This window comes from Manihot esculenta, chromosome 9, assembly GCF_001659605.2.
Source record: "Manihot esculenta cultivar AM560-2 chromosome 9, M.esculenta_v8, whole genome shotgun sequence".
Lineage (NCBI taxonomy): Eukaryota > Viridiplantae > Streptophyta > Magnoliopsida > Malpighiales > Euphorbiaceae > Manihot > Manihot esculenta.
The window spans coordinates 13,118,397-13,143,103 of NC_035169.2; the positions used below are offsets into that span (position 1 = coordinate 13,118,397).

Here is a 24,707-nt window from a genome sequence, read left to right on the forward strand (position 1 = left end):
ATTGAAGATACATTAGAGCTAACGTTTAGGCCGTTCTAGGTATTAAGGAGAAGGAACAAGTATAAGCAAATGTTTTTACGTTATAAGTTAAGGTCAGGATATAACTCTACTATAGGTTTTTGTAAGTTGGCTAAGAATGTTATTTGACATTCAACATGTATTAGAAGATTGGGGTGATAGTCTAAAGTCGTGATCCCAATAATCTATTCAATGCTGCAAATGTGTGTATTGTAAGCTGCAGATTACATTATGTACATTGGAGCATTGATTGGAAAGTTTGTGCATCACTTTTAAGAATCTGCTAGGATATTGTAGATGCCTTATATCTGAAGTTGTTTCATGACAAGTTTCTAATTACTATGAAGTGACTTCTAATAAAAGTTTATATCCTTTTAAAATAAAATACTAGAGACATCAGCAATATGGTATAGAAAAATTCTATGATAGCGACAATGTACTCGAAAAACATATTTGTTTTTTGTGTTGTTTGTAATTAAAAGGAGGAATTTTATATATATTATAATACAAGATAAATGAAAAAAAGGAGAGCCATGAGTAGGTGAAATAGGCTAGAACATGTCAGTGACCAATCTTCTTGTTCACTTTTTAGCGTAACGATTGTTTGATATCGAAACATAGTCATAACCTTTTAGGGAAATAAATTTGAATTATCATAATACAGAATCGAAGGGTTTTAAAGAAAGATTAATTAGCTAAACATTATGTAAATGTAGATTGAAGATACAAGAAGAGTACACACATAAAATAAGTGATAGTTATAAGATGGTAGGTATGATTAAGGGGTTAGTTTAGATAGTTATTGTTTATTAAAAGTTTAGTTGTTATTTATATTGGTGATATAGTTAGATTTTAAACGCTTTAATCGGTACAAGTAATTATTATTGATGAGTTATATTGATATTTGTTTATATATAAATTTGTGTGTGTGTATATATATATATATATACATATTTTGAATATTGATATCTAGTTTCTTAATAATATTGTGCAAAATATAGCTATGAAAATATAATTATTTATGTTTCCTTAGTTATTTACTGGATTCTAAATATAATGTGATAATGTAGTTGATTATTAGTTAGAATAAATTATGTTAGTATAAACTTTATGTTATTATCTATTGTTAAGAGCTACGTAGACCTGATCCTCTATTGGAGGTACGTAGGCAGCCTTCGGGTGCGGTCCAAGGATAATAAATGTTAAGACTTTAATTAGCAAATAGCAGCGGTGTAAATTCAAGCCATATTAGTAGATTTTCACGTCGAATAAATTACTTAATGAAAATTTAATAAGTTTAGTATGACTAAAATAATTAGCATGCAAATAATAATATTTATAAGATTATAGATAAAAGTAAAGCCACAAAAGAAATCACTGAATTAGCTAAGATATAGGAGAGCAATTTTCATAAAGAGACCATGAGTGAATTAGACCCTTAATATTGCCAAAACTTGACCATAACTTAGAGTAGGAGCATACTGAAGTACCTAAAATGAATAACTTGGAAAGCTTACAAAAAAAACGGCAATTGGCATGCCAATAGGTGTAATTTATGATATAAAACAACACTTGAAAGGCAGTGTCACAGTCTAGATATAAAACGTAAGTTGGCATTAGAAGTTATAAGGCATAGACGAAGTGTCGCAGCTACCCCAAATCCTCATTCACTAGCAGACTAAATTAAATTGTTGCTTGAAGAAAAAAGGATAATGGCATAAAAAATCCAAAATTTTATTTCTTGGCACAATGAATTAAGATTTAAAAATCTTTGGCGATTCTTTCCAAATTTGAATTGAAAGTGGGGGAGCATCTATCGGTAGCAGGCCATATTGTATTTTTTTATTACTTGACGGTGGACACTACGCTACACCTTGGATAACCAAGGTGAGATATTAATCCTTGGTTAGTTAAGTTAAAATTCTTAATTGGTGTAGAAAAATATAAAACGCTCTCTTCGATGCCGTCACTCTCTGTCGAATTTATTTTCCGACTTCGTCCTTCGCACAAAAAATTAGACTTCTCGCTTCACCACCATTTTGGCTTCAGAAAAGTAGATATTGCCTTTGTTCTTTCTCCTAACTCTATTCACCTTTCGATTCTTTATTTCTATATCTTCTCTATCGGTGTCGTTAGGTCTCCTTAAGAATCAATTATCTTTAAACATGAGATTCTCCACCAAATTCAGCTGTCAATACCTGTAATTGTGTTCGTAACGTCGAATGCTGCTCGTATAATTCCTAATCTCAAAACAATCGTACTCGAGGGAAGGTTTACCGATTGGACCCTGCGATGATTCTCTATCCTCACGGACTACTGGTCGAGTTGATGGAGTGGTTTTGACTCATCGAAATTTCACATGTATAGTGGCTGTAAGTCATGAGGTTTACACGACCTGGATGGCAGCTGCAACTTCCTTTTGCCTTATTTTCATGTTTATGGTTTATGTTATTTCGTGAGGGCTTTAACTATGGGAGCGACGGTGGTGTCCATAGCTAAATTTGATATGAAGACAATGTTGACAGTAATTTAGGAGCGAAAGGTGACTCACGTAGCACAGACTGCACCGGCGGTGGTGCTGATGACTAAGGATCCTAGGTTGTGAGACGGCTATGATTTGAGCTCTCTAGATGTTGGAGACTATAGCGTTGCTTCGCTTAGGAAAAGCATAGTTGAATTGTTCCGGCAACAATTTCCAAATTTGACTTTAAGTCAGGTTAGTTAAACACCAAACTTGGATTTTTACCATTAACTGGCATTTAATTTCTCACATTGGTTATTCAATGTGTAGCGTATGATCCACCGTTAAGTAATAAAAAAATACAGATGGAACGTTACTTTAGCCACCGGCAAATGCTCTCCCACTTACATTTCAAATTTGAATTGAATCGCTAAATGTTTTTAAATTCTAAGTTATTATAGCAAGTAAAATCTTTTTAATTAAAATGCAAAAATTCTTTAAAGGTTTAAATTTTTTATGCCATTATCCAAAAATATATTAATAAATAATGTGGTCACTCAATCTATTATTCCTTTCTCATTGTTGACACTTGGTATCTTTGAAGTGTTGATTTGATTTGAAAATTGTGTTTGTGGTTGAAGGAAGTTTGGGAAAGTTAAGATTGAGAGTCCGCTGAATTGAAATTTTATCATTCACAGATGGAATGAGGACCAATATATGGAGGAGACGCTGCCGAATTGTCGATAGGAAAAAACCTTTGGATTAAAATTTAAAATCCTCAAAGATTTGGAATATTTATCCCATTGCTCTGAAAAAATATTACTAAACAAGACACTCATTCGCGATTCCTTTCTCACTATTGAGACTTGACATATAGAAAATTGTACAAATATGGCATGTACATAATAGATATGTGGGTTGTAATTAATATTGCATGAGAAGAGTTTTATTTTGGTATAATTATTAGAAGAGTTTATCTGAGTTGAAAATTGTGTTTGTGATTGAATGACGTTTGGGGGTTAAAGGTTGAGAGTTCATTGAAGTGAAATTTTATTATTCATAGATGGAATTAGAACCAGTTTAGAAAGGAGACTAGAGTATTTTCGGTAGGAAAAAATATCATGAAATACATGATAATAGTTAATTGAAAAAATAAGAGAAGCACCACGAAACGTGACATCTCCATTTCGGTTAGTTAAATAACCTTTTAGGAGTGTTGCAGTTAGTGGTATTAGAGCTAACATTTAGGCCGTTCTAGGTATTAAGGAGAAGGAACAAGTATAAGCTATATACCTTATAAGTTAAGGTCAGGATATAACTCTACTATAGGTTTTTTTAAGTTGGCTAAGAATGTTATTTGACATTCAACATGTATTAGAAGATAAAAGTCGTGATCGCAATAATCTATTCAATGCTGCAAATGTGTGTATTGTAAGCTGCAGATTACATTATGTACATTGGAGCATTGATTGGAAAGTTTGTGCATCACTTTTAAGAATCTGCTAGGATATGGTAGATGCCTTATATCTGATGCAGTTGTTTCATGACAAGTTTCCAATTACTATGAAGTGACTTCTAATAAAAGTTTATATCCTTTTAAAATAAAATACTAGAGACATCAGCAATAAGGTATAGAAAAATTCTATGATAGCGACAATGTACTCGAAAAACATATTTGTTTTTTGTGTTGTTTGTAATTAAAAGGAGGCATTTTATATATATTATAATACAAGAGAAATGAAAAAAGGGAGAGCCATGAGTAGGTGAAATAGGCTAGAACATGTCAGTGACCAATCTTCTTGTTCACTTTTTAGTGTAACGATTGTTTGATATCGAAACATAGTCATAACCTTTTAGGGAAATAAATTTGAATTATCATAATACAAAATCGAAGGGTTTTAAAGAAAGATTAATTAGCTAAACATTATGTAAAAGTGGATTGAAGATACAAGAAGAATACACACATAAAATAAGTGATAGTTATAAGATGGTAGGTATGATTAAGGGGTTAGTTTAGATAGTTATTGTTTATTAAAGGTTTAGTTGTTATCTATATTGGTATTATACTTAGATTTTAAACGCTTTAATCGGTACAAGTAATTATTATTGATGAGTTATATTGATATTTGTTTATATATAAATTTGTGTGTATATATATATATATATATACATGTTTTGAATATTGATATCTAGTTTCTTAATAATATTGTGCAAAATATAGCTATGAAAATATAATTATTTATGTTTCCTTAGTTATTTACTTGATTCTAGATATAATGTGATAATGTGGTTGATTATTAGCTAGAATAAATTATGTTAGTATAAACTTTATGTTATTATCTATTGTTAAGAGCTACGTAGACCTGATCCTCTATTGGAGGTACGTAGGCAGCCTTCGGGTGCGGTCCAAAGATAATAAATGTTAAGACTTTAATTAGCAAATAGCAGCGATGTATATTCAAGCCATATTAATAGATTTTCACGTCGAATAAATTACTTAATGAAAATTTAATAAGTTTAGTATGACTAAAATAATTAGCATGCAAATAATAATATTTATAAGATTATAGATAAAAGTAAAGCCACAAAAGAAATCACTGAATTAGCTAAGATATAGGAGAGCAATTTTCATAAAGAGACCATGAGTGAATTAGACCCTTAATATTGCCAAAACTTGACTATAACATAGAGTAGGAGCATACTGAAGTACCTAAAATGAATAACTTGGAAAGCTTGTCAAAAAAACGGCAATTGGCATGCCAATAGGTGTAATTTATGATATAAAACAACACTTGAAAGGCAGTGTCACAGTCTAGATATAAAACGTAAGTTGGCATTAGAAGTTATAAGGCATAGACGAAGTGTCGCAGCTACCCCAAATCCTCATTCACTAGCAGACTAAATTAAATTGTTGCTTGAAGAAAAAAGGATAATGGCATAAAAAATCCAAAATTTTATTTCTTGGCACAATGAATTAAGATTTAAAAATATTTGGCGATTCTTTCCAAATTTGAATTGAAAGTGGGGGAGCATCTATCGGTAGCAGGCCATATTGTATTTTTTTATTACTTGACGGTGGACACTACGCTACACCTTGGATAACCAAGGTGAGATATTAATCCTTGGTTAGTTAAGTTAAAATTCTTAATTGGTGTAGAAAAACATAAAACGCTCTCTTCGATGCCGTCACTCCCTGTCGAATTTATTTTCCCGACTTCGTCCTTCGCACAAAAAATTAGACTTCTCGCTTCACCACCATTTTGGCTTCAGAAAAGTAGATATTGCCTTTGTTCTTTCTCCTAACTCTATTCACCTTTCGATTCTTTATTTCTGTATCTTCTCTCTCGGTGTCGTTAGGTCTCCTTAAGAATCAATTATCTTTAAACATGAGATTCTCCACCAAATTCAGCTGTCAATACCTGTAATTGTGTTCGTAACGTCGAATGCTGCTCGTATAATTCCTAATCTCAAAAAAATCGTACTCGAGGGAAGGTTTACCGATTGGACCCTGCGATGATTCTCTATCCTCACGGACTACTGGTCGAGTTGATGGAGTGGTTTTGACTCATCGAAATTTCACATGTATAGTGGCTGTAAGTCATGAGGTTTACACGACCTGGATGGCAGCTGCAACTTCCTTTTGCCTTATTTTCATGTTTATGGTTTATGTTATTTCGTGAGGGCTTTAACTATGGGAGCGACGGTGGTGTCCATAGGTAAATTTGATATGAAGACAATGTTGACAGTAATTTAGGAGCGAAAGGTCACTCACGTAGCACAGACTGCACCGGCGGTGGTGCTGATGACTAAGGATCCTAGGTTGTGAGACGGCTTTGATTTGAGCTCTCTAGATGTTGGAGACTATAGCGTTGCTTCGCTTAGGAAAAGCATAGTTGAACTGTTCCGGCAACAATTTCCAAATTTGACTTTAAGTCAGGTTAGTTAAACACCAAGCTTGGATTTTTACCATTAACTGGCAGTTAATTTCTCACATTGGTTATTCAATGTGTAGCGTATGATCCACCGTTAAGTAATAAAAAAATACAGATGGAACGTTACTTTAGCCACCGGCAAATGCTCTCCCACTTACATTTCAAATTTGAATTGAATCGCTAAATGTTTTTAAATTCTAAGTTATTGTAGCAAGTAAAATCTTTTTAATTAAAATGCAAAAAATCTTTAAAGGTTTAAATTTTTTATGCCATTATCCAAAAATATATTAATAAATAATGTGGTCACTCAATCCATTATTCCTTTCTCATTGTTGACACTTGGTATCTTTGAAGTGTTGATTTGATTTGAAAATTGTGTTTGTGGTTGAAGGAAGTTTAGGAAAGTTAAGATTGAGAGTCCACTGAATTGAAATTTTATCATTCACAGATGGAATGAGGACCAATATATAGAGGAGACGCTGCCGAATTTTCCATAGGAAAAAACCTTTGGATTAAAATTTAAAATCCTCAAAGATTTGGAATATTTATCCCATTGCTCCGAAAAAATATTACTAAACAAGAAACACTCATTCGCGATTCCTTTCTCACTATTGAGACTTGACATATAGAAAATTGTACAAATATGGCATGTACATAATAGATATGTGGGTTGTAATTAATATTGCATGAGAAGAGTTTTATTTTGGTATAATTATTAGAAGAGTTTATCTGAGTTGAAAATTGTGTTTGTGATTGAATGACGTTTGGGGGTTAAAGGTTGAGAGTTCATTGAAGTGAAATTTTATTATTCATAGATGGAATTAGAACCAGTTTAGAAAGGAGACTCTAGAGTATTTTCGGTAGGAAAAAATATCATGAAATACATGATAATAGTTAATTGAAAAAATAAGAGAAGCACCACGAAACGTGACATCTCCATTTCGGTTAGTTAAATAACCTTATAGGAGTGTTGCAGTTAGTGGTATTAGAGCTAACATTTAGGCCGTTCTAGGTATTAAGGAGAAGGAACAAGTATAAGCAAATGTATATACCTTATAAGTTAAGGTCAGGATATAACTCTACTATAGGTTTTTTTAAGTTGGCTAAGAATGTTATTTGACATTCAACATGTATTAGAAGATAAAAGTCGTGATCGCAATAATCTATTCAATGCTGCAAATGTGTGTATTGTAAGCTGCAGATTACATTATGTACATTGGAGCATTGATTGGAAAGTTTGTGCATCACTTTTAAGAATCTGCTAGGATATGGTAGATGCCTTATATCTGATGCAGTTGTTTCATGACAAGTTTCTAATTACTATGAAGTGACTTCTAATAAAAGTTTATATCCTTTTAAAATAAAATACTAGAGACATCAGCAATAAGGTATAGAAAAATTCTATGATAGCGACAATGTACTCGAAAAACATATTTGTTTTTTGTGTTGTTTGTAATTAAAAGGAGGCATTTTATATATATTATAATACAAGAGAAATGAAAAAAGGGAGAGCCATGAGTAGGTGAAATAGGCTAGAACATGTCAGTGACCAATCTTCTTGTTCACTTTTTAGTGTAACGATTGTTTGATATCGAAACATAGTCATAACCTTTTAGGGAAATAAATTTGAATTATCATAATACAAAATCGAAGGGTTTTAAAGAAAGATTAATTAGCTAAACATTATGTAAAAGTGGATTGAAGATACAAGAAGAATACACACATAAAATAAGTGATAGTTATAAGATGGTAGGTATGATTAAGGGGTTAGTTTAGATAGTTATTGTTTATTAAAGGTTTAGTTGTTATCTATATTGGTATTATACTTAGATTTTAAACGCTTTAATCGGTACAAGTAATTATTATTGATGAGTTATATTGATATTTGTTTATATATAAATTTGTGTGTATATATATATATATATATATACATGTTTTGAATATTGATATCTAGTTTCTTAATAATATTGTGCAAAATATAGCTATGAAAATATAATTATTTATGTTTCCTTAGTTATTTACTTGATTCTAGATATAATGTGATAATGTGGTTGATTATTAGCTAGAATAAATTATGTTAGTATAAACTTTATGTTATTATCTATTGTTAAGAGCTACGTAGACCTGATCCTCTATTGGAGGTACGTAGGCAGCCTTCGGGTGCGGTCCAAAGATAATAAATGTTAAGACTTTAATTAGCAAATAGCAGCGATGTATATTCAAGCCATATTAATAGATTTTCACGTCGAATAAATTACTTAATGAAAATTTAATAAGTTTAGTATGACTAAAATAATTAGCATGCAAATAATAATATTTATAAGATTATAGATAAAAGTAAAGCCACAAAAGAAATCACTGAATTAGCTAAGATATAGGAGAGCAATTTTCATAAAGAGACCATGAGTGAATTAGACCCTTAATATTGCCAAAACTTGACTATAACATAGAGTAGGAGCATACTGAAGTACCTAAAATGAATAACTTGGAAAGCTTGTCAAAAAAACGGCAATTGGCATGCCAATAGGTGTAATTTATGATATAAAACAACACTTGAAAGGCAGTGTCACAGTCTAGATATAAAACGTAAGTTGGCATTAGAAGTTATAAGGCATAGACGAAGTGTCGCAGCTACCCCAAATCCTCATTCACTAGCAGACTAAATTAAATTGTTGCTTGAAGAAAAAAGGATAATGGCATAAAAAATCCAAAATTTTATTTCTTGGCACAATGAATTAAGATTTAAAAATATTTGGCGATTCTTTCCAAATTTGAATTGAAAGTGGGGAAGCATCTATCGGTAGCAGGCTATATTTTATTTTTTTATTACTTGACGGTGGACACTGCGCTACACCTTGGATAACCAAGGTGAGATATTAATCCTTGGTTAGTTAAGTTAAAATTCTTAATTGGTGTAGAAAAACATAAAACGCTCTCTTCGATGCCGTCACTCTCTGTCAAATTTATTTTCCCGACTTCGTCCTTCGCACAAAAAATTAGACTTCTCGCTTCACCACCATTTTGGCTTCGGAAGAGTAGATATTGCCTTTGTTGTTTCTCCTAACTCTATTCACCTTTCGATTCTTTATTTCTGTATCTTCTCTCTCGGTGTCGTTAGGTCTCCTTAAGAATCAATTATCTTTAAACATGAGATTCTCCACCAAATTCAGCTGTCAATACGTGTAATTGTGTTCGTAACGTCGAATGCTGCTCGTATAATTCCTAATCTCAAAACAATCGTACTCGAGGGAAGGTTTACCGATTGGACCCTGTGATGATTCTCTATCCTCACGGACTACTGGTCGAGTTGATGGAGTGGTTTTGACTCATCGAAATTTCACATGTATAGTGGTTGTAAGTCATGAGGTTTACACGACCTGGATGGCAGCTGCAACTTCCTTTTGCCTTATTTTCATGTTTATGGTTTATGTTATTTCGTGAGGGCTTTAACTATGGGAGCGACGGTGGTGTCCATAGGTAAATTTGATATGAAGACAATGTTGACAGTAATTTAGGAGCGAAAGGTCACTCACGTAGCACAGACTGCACCGGCGGTGGTGCTGATGACTAAGGATCCTAGGTTGTGAGACGGCTATGATTTGAGCTCTCTAGATGTTGGAGACTATAGCGTTGCTTCGCTTAGGAAAAGCATAGTTGAACTGTTCCGGCAACAATTTCCAAATTTGACTTTAAGTCAGGTTAGTTAAACACCAAACTTGGATTTTTACCATTAACTGGCAGTTAATTTCTCACATTGGTTATTCAATGTGTAGCGTATGATCCACCGTTAAGTAATAAAAAAATACAGATGGAACGTTACTTTAGCCACCGGCAAATGCTCTCCTACTTACATTTCAAATTTGAATTGAATCGCTAAATGTTTTTAAATTCTAAGTTATTGTAGCAAGTAAAATCTTTTTAATTAAAATGCAAAAAATCCTTAAAGGTTTAAATTTTTTATGCCATTATCCAAAAATATATTAATAAATAATATGGTCACTCAATCCATTATTCCTTTCTCATTGTTGACACTTGGTATCTATGAAGTGTTGATTTGAGTTGAAAATTGTTTGTGGTTGAAGGAAGTTTGGGAAAGTTAAGATTGAGAGTTCACTTAATTGAAATTTTATTATTGACAGATGGAATGAGGACCAATATATAGAGGAGACTGCCAAATTTTTGTTAGGAAAAAACTTTTGGATTAAAATTTAAAATCCTCAAAGATTTGGAATATTTATGCCATTGGCCCGAAAAAATATTACTAAACAAGACACACTCATTCGCGATTCCTTTCTCACTATTGAGACTTAACATAATGAAAATTGTACAAATATGGCATGTACATAATAGATATGTGGGTTGTAATTAATATTGCATGAGAAGAGTTTTATTTTGGTATAATTATTAGAAGAGTTGATCTAAGTTGAAAATTGTGTTTGTGATTGAATGACGTTTGGGGGTTAAAGGTTGAGAGTTCATTGAAGTGAAATTTTATTATTCATAGATGGAATTAGAACCAGTTTAGAAAGGAAACTCTAGAGTATTTTAGGTAGCAAAAAATGTAATGAAATACATGATAATAGTTAATTCAAAAAATAAGAGAAGCACCACGGAACGTGACATCTCCATTTCGGTTAGTTAAATAACCTTATAGGAGTGTTGCAGTTAGTGGTATTAGAGCTAACGTTTAGGTCGTTCTAGGTATTAAGGAGAAGGAACAAGTATAAGCAAATGTATATACCTTATAAATTAAGGTCAGGATATAACTCTACTATAGGTTTTTGTAAATTGGCTAAGAAATTTATTTGACATTCAACATGTATTAGAAGATAGAGGTGATAGTCTAAAGTCGTGATTGCGATAATCTATTCAATGCTGCAAATGTGTGTATTGTAAACTGCAGATTACATTATGGACATTGGAGCATTTGATTGGAAATTGTGTGCATCACTTTTAAGAATCTGCTAGGATATGGTAGATGCCTTATATGTGATGCATTTGTATCATGAAAAGTTTCTAATTACTATGAAGTGACTTCTAATAAAAGTTTATATCCTTTTAAAATAAAATACTAGAGACATCAGTCGTAAGGTATAGAAAAATTCTATTATAGCGACAATGTACTCAAAAAATATATTTGTTTTTTGTGTTGTTTATAATTAAAAGGAGGAATTTTATATATATTATAATACAAGAGAAATGAAAAAAAGGAGAGCCATGAGTAGGTGAAATAGGCTAGATCATGGCAATTGGTCATGGATCGATCTATTAATTATATTAAAATTTAAAAACTAAAATATAATTTATTTTAAAATATATTAAACTCGAATCTCAATTTACTTTAAACTCCTAATAAACTGCTAGAATTCTAATTACAATGAAATATTATTCGTATTAAATTATTATTTTTATCCATTAGAATTTTATATTTTATTTTATAATTTCTAATCCATTCAATATTTCACATCCTACAATATAACTCTATCATCTCATATATTTTAATAATATTTAAATTCTATTCAATTCACTATATAACTATATAATCAAATATATTATTTTTTTAATAACCTATTTAATTATTTATTCAATATTTCTATTAAATATTGAAAAAATTACTAAAATAAATTCACTCGATATTTTTTTTATTTTACTAATTTATATTCTTAGAAATATAAAGCTTATAACATCAATAATAATAAATAATAATATAGTGTGAGTATTTGAAATTTCGTATAATATTACTTTTCCTTTTTAATGTGGCAATTCTAATTCTCCACAAAGATATTTATGAAATACAAGCGATTTTCTTGAAATCCCGTAATTAATGAGTCAAAATTACTCTCTTAAACAGTCAATTAGAAGAGAAGTTGGCACCGACGTGACTCTCCGTGCCAGCAAAGGGTGAAACTTTGTCAATAGATATTATTTGCGAATTTGATGGTAATAAGTGTTTTAGATAAAATTTAATTATTACATATATAATATTTTTTTTTATAAAAATTCATTAAAATAAAATATGTAAAATTTCAAAGTATTGGGAACAGCTAAAATTAAAATTTTAATTTTTCAAAATCCTTCAAATGACTGATTTTAAAAAGTGACATATATAATAGTAAAATTTATTTTACAAGCAATAGATCGAAGACTTTATTTTTCTTTATCTTTCTGGGTTCTTCTTGGTGGGGTGGGGGATTTCAAAGTTCTTCTTTGTCATTTTGTGTTTATTGCTGTAATTACCTGTTTCTGTGCATTTTGTTTCAACTTCCTTTTGCTCTTTTCTTGTTTTCTTTTGTTTTTTTTCTCTTAACCTTGTCTGCTGGAAAAGGGTCTCCTGGTTTTTCTATCAGTAAATATATTTTTTATCTATTTTTTTTTTCTGGGTGGGAGTTTGGGAGTCGGGTGGACAAGGTTGGTTTCTGAAATCTTCGGAATCAATTTAAGCCTTTCTGAATCTTCCTTCACCATTTGCTGGAACTATCAGATTTAACTTTTTTTCTGAGAGTTCTATGTTACTTGATTATTTGCTTAGATTCTTAGCCAAACATGATGGCCCTTTTCCTGGTTGATTATTCTTTGGCAATCAAAGATATTGTTAACTTATTTTGAACTTTTTTGGTGGTTCTTCACATGGGTTTGAAATACTGGGAATCCTAGTCTAAAAGAGAGAGATCTAATAGTAAATTTTTAGTGGGTTAGGATGATTTTGTTGAATTGTCGCCCAGTCATACCAGAGATACACCTAATTGGAGGCCCTGCAAATCTTCTGGTTTGACTGGTAAAGATAGCTTTCTTCAGGTACTTTTATTATATGTTTTTTGCTTTCTTTTCCACTTTATGCAATGCCCATTTGCAAATTTTATATTTTTTTCCCCACTTTTTGATGTCAAAATAGAAAATAATGGAACTTGGGGAAACATTGGGCTTTGACTTGTATTGCATTTCTGGAATGATTTCAGATAGTAAGCAATCAGCAGCAGAGTTTTATCTACTTGCAATTTCACTTATTTTGCATTTTCTGTGGCATAAAAATGTATAGTAGTTGTAGAGAATAAGGAACAAGTGTTCTAAAATTAGCTTAAGGCTTTAATTGAATCTTGCAGAATATGGGAGACTTTTCTTGTTGTTCTGGTCATCTATACAGCTTGGGTATCGCCCTTTGAATTTGGATTTCTCAAGAAACCTGAGGGACCACTCTCCATTGCTGATAATGTTGTAAATGGATTCTTTGCTATAGACATTGTTCTTACGTTCATTGTGGCTTACCTCGACAAGACGACCTACTTACTTGTGGACGATCCGAAAAAGATTGCTTGGAAGTATACTAGGTCCTGGTTTGTTTTTGATTTCATATCCACAATCCCATCTGAACTTGCTCGGAAGATCTCCCCTAAACCATTCCAGTCATATGGCTTGTTCAACATGCTTCGCCTTTGGCGACTTCGAAGAGTTAGTGCTCTATTTTCCAGGTAAAAGGTTTCTCCCTCAGGTAGCTTTGCACTTTAACCAAACTGAAAATTTTGGGCATTGTCAGTTTGATGCAGCCGTGAAGTAAGTGTTTTATTATTTGTTATAAGTGTTAGTAACTTCAGCAATATAATTTCTTTTAACAGATTGGAGAAGGATAGGAACTATAATTACTTCTGGGTTCGATGTGCCAAACTTATTTGTGTAAGTATTCAAGTCAAGCATGGTTTCAGTATGAATTACAATTCCAGTTATTCGATCTTATTAGTATGTGATGCTCTCTGTAGGTCACTCTTTTCGCAGTTCACTCTGCTGGATGCTTTTATTATCTTATTGCTGCTCGTTATCCTAACCCTGAAAAGACGTGGATTGGAGCATCTTTGGGGGACAATTTTCTTCAACAGAGTGTATGGATCCGATATGTGACTTCAATGTACTGGTCTATTACTACTTTAACAACTGTTGGTTATGGTGATCTCCATCCTGTGAATACAAGGGAGATGATCTTTGACATCTTCTATATGCTCTATTAACCTTGGATTGACAGCATATTTGATTGGAAATATGACCAATTTGGTTGTTCATGGGACCAGTCGAACTAGAAGATTTGTGAGTAATCCTTATTCATTGAAATGGTAATCATGCTCTCCAATTCATGAATTCATTATTCATAGATTCCCCTGTATTTTCGAAATTCCCAGCGAGATGCCATACAAGCAGCTTCGAGTTTTGCTCAGAGGAACCAACTGCCTCTGCGCCTGCAAGATCAGATGCTTGCACATCTATGTTTGAAGTTCAGGACTGATTCAGAAGGACTTCAGCAGCAAGAAACTCTTGATTCCCTTCCAAAAGCAATTCGTTCTAGCATTTCACATTATCTCTTTTACTCACTCCTGGACAGGGTGTACTTATTTCGTGGGGTTTCCAATGACTTACTTTTCCAACTGGTAATTCACCCAAAAATTTGTGTTACTTTAGTACTTGATTTGTATAATAAATTCGTTAAATAGATGTTTGTGTTTGTTTTTTTTTTTCTGCAAATGAATTCCAAAGGTTTCGGAGATGAAAGCTGAGTATTTTCCCCCCAAAGAAGATGTCATTTTGCAGAATGAAGCACCAACAGACTTCTATATACTTGTTACTGGCGCCGTGGTAAAGACACTTTCCCTAAATTTTTACCTATGTGCAACTTGAAACTGAAGTTAGGTCCACTCTGTTGCTAGTAGAGGCACATATTCCATCAAAAAATAATATGTACAATTTTAAGTAAAGTTTATCAAATTGAGGTCTCTAATTGCTGAATTTTTTAACAGGATCTTCTTGTTTACAGAAGTGGAGGTGAACAGGCAAGTCCTGCTTGAAAATCTCCAAAAGTATTTTTCTTAAAAGAAAATACTTATGGCATCAAGATTGTAGTTTTATAATTCATTTTCTAATGAAGAAATTATGTTGGATCATTGCAGGTTGTTGGGCAAGCAAAAAGTGGTGAGCTTTGTGGTGAGATTGGGGTGCTTTATTATAGGCCACAGCTTTTTACTGTGCGCACCAAAAGATTGAGCCAGCTACTAAGACTGAACCGTACTACATTCTTGAACATTGTTCAGGCCAATGTTGGAGATGGGACCATAATCATGAATAACCTCCTTCAGGTCAGTAGATGCAAATCAACCCGGTGAAATTGAATCCATGAATACCAACCTTTCTTTAAACATGGAGGTTTCCAAAAAGTTAGCTTGTATTTGCTTGTGAACTTTTCTAATGTTTTATACTTCTGCGGTGGGGCAGCATTTGAAAGAACAAAAGGACCCACTTATGGAGGGAGTTTTGCATGAGACAGAGAACATGCTAGCTCGCGGTAGAATGGACCTACCTCTCAGTCTATGTTTCGCTGCACTTAGGGGTGACGATTCCTTGTTACATCAGTTGTTAAAAAGGGGATTGGATCCAAATGAATCAGACAACAATGGGAGGTCGGCTCTGGTATGTGAAAGTGAAACTTGTAACCATTTCCTTTCCCCATATTAATGTGTTTTCTCTATATTACTGATGCTCTCTCTATCTCTATCCTCTCTGCTCTCCAAAACATTATGTCTATTAGCATATAGCTGCATCAAAGGGAAGCGAAAACTGTGTGCTTCTTTTGCTGGATTATGGGGCAGATCCTAACTGTAAAGGTAATTTCTATTCTAATGCTGAATCCATGATAAGTGCAGTTGCGTTTAAATCATTTTCCATAGCTTTTATTTTCACAAATTCAACTTTTTTTATTCTCTCCTCCCACATTGTTTGGCTAGCATGGATTGCTGATTGTGATGTACAATTATATTCCAATCAGTTGTCGGTTTGTTGACTTTGCAACTATCTCCTTTCTTTATTTGGTAAGAAATCAGTAGAAAATGATTGGAGTTGACCTTCTAATACTTTATCCAGAAAAGCTAGCTGGTCCACGTAATATGTGGAAGGCATGCTCCGTCCAATCTCATTTCGGGAAAGTTTTATAAAGTGAACTGCAATTGTCACGGTTTCAGATTTTGACACTAGCCTGGAACCGTGTGGCACTTGGTTTGAACTCTTTCCAAGCCAAGTCAGCCAAGCTCTCTACGCGTTCACCTGGACAAAAGGAACGTAAAGGTTAGGACCTCGTGCCCCATTCTCGTAAAAACGGGAAATACCACAGTTATCATATGAAAATATCATGATCAGGCAATTATAGCAATACAAGCACATCAACAAGCAACCAAGCACAGAGATTTACTGAATGGGCTACTTATTTTATTCCAGGGGCAAAATAGTCATTACACAATCATGTCAACGACCCATTCCCAACTTGCAGACAGGGGGAACACCTGCAAGAAGAGAAGGCACAATCCAGGGACTCAACAAGCCTACGGTGGCCAGTCGGGCCCAGCCCTTGCTGGTGGCCAACTAGTCACTCCCCCCTTAAATGGTCGACGTCCTCGTCGACTGAGCGTTAATGAAGTCCTCTATCTTGTGTGCGTATGCCTGTAGACTTGACTCTTTCTCCCAACTAGTTTCTTCAACACCAAGGCCGTTCCACTTGACAAGGTACTCTATGTGTGGTGGACGCCTGGCAGACTGGACGATTCGTTCCGCTAAGATTTCTTCCACTCCTTGATTGACAGGTGGTGCGCGGGTTACAGCTGGTCGTGATGCCGTGTTACGGCTTGCATTTGACTCATCGGCATAATAGGGCTTCAATTTGCTGACGTGAAATACTGGGTGGACTGTCATCCACTTCGGAGGTTCGATCCTGTAAGCGGCTGGTCCAATCTTGGCAACTACTGGTACTGGTCCTTCATACTTCCGGACTAATCTTTTGTCAAGGTTGCGAAGGAATCTCAGCTGCTCTGGTAATAGCTTCACCATAACCAAGTCACCAACTGTGAACTCCCGCGCTCAGTTAGAGAAAGCTAGGAGTCATATGAAGAAATGGGCAGATGAGAACCGGTTGTTTTTTTAATGCAGAAGTCTCATTCTGCTTCTATTTAATTATGCTATGAAAGATCTGGCAACCTGTTAGCCATAATCTTTATTAGTAAATATTTACCTTATCCAGAATTGTCAGAATTATCATCATTCTCCATTGATTCCTGCCAACACACAAGGCATTCAAATTTTGGTCCTAACAAATGTTCCAGAATTTGAAGTTCAATGAAGTACTGTTGCAATCTGAAATGCTAGCTAATCTAGCTAGCAGCAGGCAGCTGTCCGCCAAATGTTCCAGAATCACATCCTGCATTTTCAAGAGCAGCTGAGAATCAGCCATAAAGACAATGAGACCATGTACCTTGAATGAGAGACTGTGACTACGTTTAGGAGCTCCATCAATTTCCTCATATTCAGCAGCATCCAACTCATGAAGGTAAGCCAGGGGAAAGATTTTCAGTTTTTATGTCTCCTAAATAGCAGAAGTGTCAAAATACCTAATAGCTTTGGATCTTACAAACAGGCATTGAGAAAACTTATAACTCTCCTGTATCGCCGGCTAGGAATAATGAAAAGCAGCATCAGCCTTTCCCATAACCAGCTCACAGGAAGACTATCAATGGCCATATAAGCAAAATATCCCCAGAGTACTGATGTAGGTATCTTCTTGATTATGGGCATATGCCCATTAGTGATATCCCAACCAGAAGTGATTGTAAAAAGTTTTTAATTCTTTGCTAGAAATTACACTATTACAAAAATAAGTTTAAGACAACGATAATAAATTATTATACAATTAAAAAATACAACTAAAATTATAATAGTGATATCAATATGCTTTTCAAGGTGAAAGGTTGCATTTGAGTTATCTCCATTCTCACCTATAACTGCATTCTTCAAGTCCTTGAGCTCTTTAGCTGCTCAAGGCTGCAATAGAAACATACGAACCATTGTCAAGGATCGCAGAGAGCTTTAAAAGCAATCAACAAATAAGAGTAGAAAAGCTTCTCACTTGGTGATATCTACATAAATTGAGAACTCACTGCTGGAGTTCTCTCTATTTCTATGGATAGTTCTCGCCAGTGGCGGATATAAAAATTTCAATCAAGGGCTCAATTTTATTTTTTCAATAAAATTTCTAGTTTTATTTATTTTAAAAATAATTTTATGCATATATATATATATATATTAGAGACAAAATTCTGAGAGTCAAATTAACCAAAGAAAATTCACATAGAGTTAAATTAATTTGTTCACATATAAATTTTTAAAAATCTTTTTAACTTGACCTATTATCCATTTAAACACTACAACTTATTTTATCTATATTAAAGCTTTTTTAAAAATAATCTAATTCATAACATATTAAATTCATTAAATATTCTAACCATTACTCTCTATACTCTTTTTTTTTAATTTAAAATTTATTTTTTATAAATTAATATAGTCTAATATATAATTTCAATAGCATAAATATAAATAAATAAAAATAACTATTACTTTATAATAATAAATAGTGAACGTATAAAAATAAATTAAATAATGAGTGAATACTTATTTTATAAGTAGTTTAAAAAATATATATATACTTAGAAGTCAAAATCTTAAATTAAAAGTAAATTTTTTCGATTGAAAAAAATAAAAAAATATAATTGTTGATGTAAAAAAATATATATATACTTAGAAGTCAAAATCTTAAATTAAAAAAATTTTTTCGATTGAACGAGACTCAGATTCTAAGGCCCCATTTCTTTCTCTTTCCTTTTGACTGTTGATGAGTTAGCCTTCCCGTATATTGGTGGAAAGATTAGTGCTTGATTTTGCTTCTTCCCGCCGGAGTGCTTGGTTTGGTTAAACCTGATGGGATTCCAATGATGAGAAATATTGGAGCTTTTAACCTTCATCCGGGTGGCGTCAATAGGAGGCTATTCGGGTGTCTAGCCCACAACATTTAGATGTTCGGTATAAATTTAAATTTAAAATTAAAGTATTTTAATTAATTAAGAGAAAAATAAATCTAAATCTAACTGATCTAGTTTGATTTAATTTAGATTAATTGAATTCAATTCAATTAGATTAATCCAACTATTTAATAATTTTTTATATTTTATTTTAAATATTATATAATTCAATTCAAATATTTCAATTTTAATTAAAATTTAATATTTTGATATTATCAAATGATTTAATATCAATAATTAATTAAATTTGATAAATATGATCTTCCTCTTACTCCATGATAGATCTGGTTTTCTTCTTACTTCATCATATGGGTCCATCCATGATAGATCTGGTTTTTTTCTTGCTTCATCATATGGGTCCATCAAATGGGTATCTCAATATTCTATTTGATGAAAGGACCTGCAAAATGAGGAAAGATGTTCAGGGGTCTATCGGGGATACCCCGGTGGAGACCCTCCGACGTTCAAGTCAGATTCATGAACTAGCGTAGTATGGATAGGTAAAAGTTGCAGAGAAAAATAAAAAAAAATATGGAGCTGAGGAAGAAGCCAAAAAAAGAAGGAAAGAGAAGACCCTCTCCTTTTTACCTGCTCCTCACGTCTATTGTGCTACCTGTCTATGTCACTCAGACCCGTACATACGGACGTGTCAGACCCTCTTTCCACGCTAGGCGGTTATTTAATTTCCCCGGCTCGCGTGCGGGTAGGGTAGCGAAGTGACTGGACCAGCTCCTCTCCCTCACATTACATCACTGGGCTGGGCTTCTTCCTGCTGCGTCTGGACTCGCGGGTAACCCATCCGGCCCGGCGTGTCTGGGTCGAGGCCTGAGATGCTGAGTTGGTCAGACTAAGGAGGGCTTGATGGGCTTTGGGCCATTGTTCTCCTCTTGGGCCCAGTCTCGCCTAGGGTAGAGGAAGCCCGACGGTCATCAATTGCCCCTTTACTTCCTCGGCAGTTATTACATGAGTGGCGAGAGGGTAAATCCCTAAACTTTATTTATGACCGCATGGCCCGAGAACTGCTCCTGTCAAAAGCGTCCTTTCCTTGCCTTTTTATTTCTTTGTCTCTTTACTTTGATGTTTGAATGTATGGCGATCTGGAGATGTGTATTTGATGATGAATGGTATTTCACCTTGGCCTGTACCTCATTATTATTTTTTATTCAGACTGTTTTCTGGCTTTATCAATTTTACTTAATTGATGGACCAGGCTATCTCTACTGGGACTTTGCTAGTCGAACTGACCCGGGCTAAGAGCTCGGCGTCTGGCTAAGCTTCTGACTTGCGAGTTTTTCTTATTCTCATGAGGGCATTTCTGTTTTTAGCTCATGACCTCGTCAGTGCTGCGAGCTCGGATATATTATACCTAGAGGAATCTTATTTGCATGAGTGCCCCGCATTAGACGATTTTAAATCTTATTCTTGTTACGAGCTCGGACATTTTGTCCCCCTGGATGTAACCTTTTGGCGGTCAGTGCGGTCTGAGCTGTGTGCTCCACTGGGATAGGGAGCTTGGCCTTTTGTCTTTTTCCTCTTCCTGGATCACCTTTGCTAAGTGTTTGTTTACTGTGGGGTAATCCGAGCTGTGAGCACGACCCTTCGCTTTCCTTTATCCTTTTGTGCATTTCGCATTGGCGGGCCTTTTCATATAGGGAGCTCGGCTCTCTGTTGTTGCTTCTACACTTAGCTTTATTCAGCTTGATTGTTTACTTGTTGTGAGTCCGTCCGTACTGCGAGTTCGGGAGTTCAGATTTTTGTTCTTTACTTAGGCTTTTATGCCTATAGCTCGTGATGCTGCTTGTGCTATGAGCTCGAGAGTTCGGGATTTCGTTTTCTTTACTTTGGTGCCCCGAGATCTTTTGTGAAGTTGGACTTAATTTCTAGCTTTCTTGTCGAGTCTTATACAGGCTATGTTTCAGTCTGACTGATTGTTTGTTCGGCTTTAACTTTTCTTTTATAGGCTTATAGCCTTGCCGGTACAGACATAAGGCCCCTCCAAGCTTCTAGAGAGATCGACCCTGGATTGAAGAGATCGGACTATCTGTTTTGGACTTGATCATACTGCGGTTCGATTCTTTTATATTCTAATGAGTCAGGACTTTCTACTGCCCCATCCGGTCATTCAGAATGGTTTATTCAGCCTTTTACATTGCTCCTGTCTCCTTGATTCTTTATCTGAGCATTTGGTTCTCGGATATGTCTCGGTTAGTTGGGTTTTTTACCCCCGAGTGTTTTCTAGGCTGTCTACCCTCGAGCGTTTTGTGGGTTTTTTGCTGCTTAGACCTCTCTCTAGGCTAGCTGAGCTGGTTTAGTGCGAGCAGTCAATTCTTGAGGTCGGTGCCTCTTATGATTGCCCCTAGTCCTTTGTTTGGTTCTCTATCTTGGTATGCATTTTGCTTAGGATTCGCCTCGCCTCGCCTTGATTTGGTCTTCCTATTAGCTTTACCAGTACCGAGCTCATTTTCTTGAGATCGACATGGCGCTTTTGTAATACCCAGCTAAGCTCCGACATCAGAATTCCAACTTTTCGGCGGAATCTCCATTGGAATTTGAAATCCCGAGGTCAGAAACCCTTAGAAGGGTAGAAATGAAAGTTTTCATATCATGTTTTAATGTTTTTATGGTTTTAATAAAGAAAGAAAATTGAGTTTTGAAAGAAAATGCCTTAGAGGAGAAACTCAGGTTCGGCCGCCGAACCTCATGTTCGGCCGCCGAACATGGTGGAGTTGCGGAGGCACTTTTGGCCCCCAAAGGTGGTCTGCCCAGCCACCTATAAAAGGCCCCCTGTCCAAAAATGGGCGAGTTTTCTCTCTCCATTTCCGGGCAAGGTGAGTCTCTGCCACCCCCTTGATGATCTTGTATATTCTCCTCAAATCCTTCAAGTTTTTGATAAGTTTTTACCTTGTTTTGAAGATTTTTAAGCTAAGACCAAAGTTTTGAAGCTTGGAGACCTCCAGAACTCGTTTCCTCCTCATCTCCAAGTTGGATCACGCCTACCTTCAATCTTCAACAGGTAAGTGTAGATCCATACCTTTTTACATGTTTTAAGTAAGTTTTAAAAGGGATTAAGGGTATATGATGCATGTTTTAGAGTAGAACTAAAATGTTAGGGTTTATGTTAGTTTAATGATAAATGTATTTTAAATGTGATGTTTGTTGGGGTATAGGCTAGTTTTATGCCCCTATATGCTTGAAAATGTGTTTATGCATGTTTTAGAATAGGTGGATGTGTGTTGGAAAGTTTGGATGGTTGGATGTGGGATGGTAGAATCGGGTTCTGCCACCCAGGAGGATCCAGGTTCGGCCGTCGAAGCAAGGTTCGGCCGCCGAACCTGCTAGAGGAGGCAATTTTGGCCGCCTAAACTCGCCCCCGAAAGTTGGACTTTCAGCTCTGGAGGGGAGTTTCGGCCGCCGAACCTGCCCCCGAAGGTTAGTGACTTTCGGGTCTGTGAAGGCTTTCGGCCGCCGAACCCTGCCCCCGAAAGTGCCTGACTTTCGGATCTGTAGGGACCTTTGGCCGCCGAACCTGCCGCCGAAAGTCCCCAGACCAGCCTTCCTTTGTCTGTTTTCAATGTATATTTTATGATGTTTTAGGGGAATTTTTGGGGAGATGTTTAGAGTCATGATTAGAGTATATTTGGTCCCTCATTTGAGTCTACCTATGTAGGATCGGACCTGAGAGACCGAGGAGGTCAGCAGTGAGCTAGCTGCTACAGAGTCAGTAAAGCGTCAGCCAGAGGTGAGTAGAACTGAACTATATTTTAAAGTAACTAAATTTTTTAAAGCATGTTCATGCATTACGATTGCCATATTTATAGGTTGTTGCATTAGAATTCACGAATATGACGCATTGCATTATTTATTGTTGATGTGGATGGATGATGATCCATTAGTCCTCGATATGATATGATAGGATATGAGATGGAAAGACCAGGTGTGGCCTGAACTATGCCCCTGGCAATATGTAAGAAAAGACCAGGTGTGGCCTGAACTACGCCCCTGGTAATATGTAAGAGAAGACCAGGTGTGGCCTGCACTACGCCCCTGGCACAGTTGGACATATTATGATATGTTATATGTAAGAGAAGACCAGGTGTGGCCTGCACTACGCCCCTAGCACAGTTGGACATGTTATGTTATGTTAAGCAAAAGTCCTGAGGAGTCCCGTTGTGGGCCGGGCATTGGATATGTAGAGGGTTATTGGTGACAAGTCCATACGTGATGTGAATTATTTGTGATGTGATGCATTTCATGAAAACATATGTTTATTAACTGTTTTTACTGTTCTGCTCACTGAGCTTTAGTAGCTCACCCCTTTCCCCTAACCCCCAGGTTTGCAGGGTCAGAGATAGCAGGAAGTCAGCAAGGGTAATGGCTATGTCATGTAATAGAGTTTTAGTGGACATGTAATGTAAAGAAATGTAATGAGGATAATTATTGTGCTTGGCCCTAATGTTTATTGTAAATTCCCTGTTGTACATGATCTTTATGTAAATGTTTTAATGATGAGATATGTTGAACCAGACTTGACATATGAGATATTGACCCTACTAGAGCATTTGATGAGGGTTCTAGTAAGGGGTTTTTATGTTTACAGTTATGATGTATGGTATAGGTCAAGCTTGGTAGATGATCAAACATAATTTAGCCACATTTTTACTATCTTTATTACTGTTTATTTACACATTTTTCAGCTTAATCTATGGTTTTTATTATGTTTTTACAGGAAAGGAAGAAAATGGAGAGTTGGAGAAAAAGTGCAGGAAAAGCTGAAAAAGTAATTGGGTCAAAGTAATTTGGCCAAATCACCCGCAGAGATCAGAAGCAGAAAGCTAAGGCAGAAATCTGGAGGCAACATACAGAAACGATTTGGGCAAGCGATTTGCCCAAATCACCCGCCCAAATCACACTGATGCCAGAAAATACAGCAGAAGCGGGAAAAGTGCAGAAAACTGAAATTCAAAAGTGCAGAAGTCCAAATCCATTTTAAATACTGCAAGATCAGTCCCAAGAGCCACGAAAAAGTCTTTCACTTAAAGAATTCCATTCACAATTAAATACAAAAAACAAAAGAGGAATCAAAGACTACAAAGAAGACCAAGTCAAGATTGGTGTGGGTGGATGTTTGGGTATATTTACCTTCTTTTCTTTGAAGAAATTTTGGATCATCATGTAGCTGGAACTCCCTTGGTGAAATAATTTCCACAATTAGGCTGTAGTGGATTCTGAATTGGGATGCCATAAACTGATAGACTAGTGCGTGGAAGCAAAATTTTTTGGCAGCATGGTTTATAATGGCTTCCTGATAACTGAACCGTGAACTATAGAATTCCACATTGATGTGTTTCAAATATCAATTATCAATTATCAATGCTTGTAAGTATGCAAACAAATAAATTTGACCCTGCCAGTATAAGTCCAAAG

General features: G+C 35.0%; 2 long non-coding RNA genes and 1 pseudogene across 4 annotated transcripts in view; all 3 read left to right on the plus strand.

The window, feature by feature from the left end:
• LOC122724613 overlaps positions 1 to 24,707 on the plus strand; it is a 67,497-nt pseudogene that overhangs the window by 14,680 nt on the left and 28,110 nt on the right. Inside the window, exons 4-12 of the transcript XR_006352072.1 lie at positions 13,492 to 13,877; positions 14,022 to 14,079; positions 14,163 to 14,484; positions 14,577 to 14,822; positions 14,929 to 15,027; positions 15,189 to 15,221; positions 15,339 to 15,524; positions 15,661 to 15,855; positions 15,974 to 16,049. The product of XR_006352072.1 is annotated as a potassium channel AKT1-like (transcript). The remainder of the gene's footprint in view (positions 1 to 13,491; positions 13,878 to 14,021; positions 14,080 to 14,162; positions 14,485 to 14,576; positions 14,823 to 14,928; positions 15,028 to 15,188; positions 15,222 to 15,338; positions 15,525 to 15,660; positions 15,856 to 15,973; positions 16,050 to 24,707) is intronic.
• LOC122724614 lies at positions 16,525 to 18,151 on the plus strand. 2 transcript variants are annotated; one of them, XR_006352074.1, is made up of 3 exons: positions 16,525 to 16,941; positions 17,019 to 17,758; positions 17,846 to 18,151. It is a non-coding gene; the product is annotated as an uncharacterized LOC122724614 (long non-coding RNA). The 2 variants fall into 2 exon arrangements; XR_006352073.1 differs by having other exon boundaries at positions 16,525 to 17,758.
• On the plus strand, positions 18,926 to 24,054 carry LOC122724615. The gene is made up of 2 exons (XR_006352075.1): positions 18,926 to 19,284; positions 24,010 to 24,054. It is a non-coding gene; the product is annotated as an uncharacterized LOC122724615 (long non-coding RNA).